This window comes from Otolemur garnettii, unplaced genomic scaffold, assembly GCF_000181295.1.
Source record: "Otolemur garnettii isolate 467f Iridium unplaced genomic scaffold, OtoGar3 scaffold00103, whole genome shotgun sequence".
NCBI classification, from domain to species: Eukaryota; Metazoa; Chordata; class Mammalia; order Primates; family Galagidae; genus Otolemur; species Otolemur garnettii.
Genome location: NW_003852498.1, coordinates 1,677,975 through 1,679,516, shown reverse-complemented (window position 1 = coordinate 1,679,516; position 1,542 = coordinate 1,677,975).

The following is a 1,542-nucleotide window of genomic DNA, read 5'->3' as shown; positions in this document are numbered from 1 at the left end:
AATTACTCATATTTAAATTTGTGGGATGGTGACTAAAAGAGAATTTTCATGCAAATTACTTTGATCATAATTTAATAATTTGGCAAATTATGGTGATAACTGCAATGCCTTTCAGGAGAATGGCTGTCAGATGAAATGGCTTAGCGGCACTCTTTGTTCATTATTCTTGTCCCCTGCAAACTGTCATCCACTGGCTACTGCTGAAATAATCTCATTATTAGCAAAACAAATGTATGATGCACATTTGAGAGAAGAAAGATTGCTAACTAAGAGCTCTGGGCAGGATGGTAAGCCTCTCTGTCTTTGTCAGTAGGAGTATGCATTTGTCTTCCACGTGTCCCTAGAACAAAATGCCACAGGCTGGGTATTTTCCAAAGAAAAGACATTTATTTCTTACACTTTTGGAGGCTGGGAAGCCCAAGAGTATAGTGCTGGCATCTTACAAGGGTCCTCCCATGGCAGAAGGACAGAAGAGCAAGTGAGCATATGTGAAAGAGAAAGGAATGTAGCGCCAGACTCGCTTTATATCAACTCACTCTGGTGATTACTAACCCACTCCCATAATAGCAACGTCAATCTGTTCATGAGGGATCTGCCCTCATGACCTATCCACTTCTTTAGGTCTTTCCTCCCCATGCTGTTGCATTGGGGATTAAGTTTTCAACATATGAATTTTAGGGGCTACATTCAAGCCATTGAATTCCGTTAACTGTTCATCCAGTATTGTGTCTTCATGCTTGGCTCTGATAACAAATTTAAAAGGCAAGCTGTGGTACTAGAATCGAATACATAAAAATGGAGAGGGATGCTGGGACAGTGGTGGGAAGAGTTCAAATGTTGATTCTAGGTTATTCTCTTCCTGGTTTCTTTCTCTGAGGTCAAGTTCCCCTCTCCAAAGTTCACATGTGACTAGGGTGTCCAGTCAAAACAACTTCTGTTTCAGTTCTTTGGGTAGCCAGTCACATTTCTTTTTTTAAAATGTCTTCTTAATTTTGCATTTAATTTGAGAAAGTATTAATGCAGAAGTAAGGAATCTTGACAGTAACAGGTAAAAATTGTAGACAAGGGAGTTATTTTTTCTTATTCCACTTAACTCTTCTGTTTTTGAATCTCCTATTGACTTGGGACAGAGCTCCATTTTATTTATAGGTGTTCACTTATACAAAAGAGGTTCTTAAGTCCTAAATTTAAAGGATGGCTTGATAGAGCTCAACTTTACTGGCTACTATGGCTATAACTCTGTCATAATAATATTAACTACCATTTATTGAGATGCACCAGGTATTTGGAACACATTATTTCTGACCCTTTAAACAATCTGTAACGTAGATGTTATTTTGCAGGTGAGAAAACTACAGCAAATTTCTCAAGGTCACTAAACTATCCATGTCAGAGCCAGGAGTCAAATCAAGGCTTAGCTCCAATGCCTGTATCCCTGTCACATCACTGCCTCTTCACCACCTTATCCTCAGAGTAGTACATCTTTACATTCTCTTTCCTATACTGACTCACTGCCTTTATTGAACTCTCTCTAATCTTTTC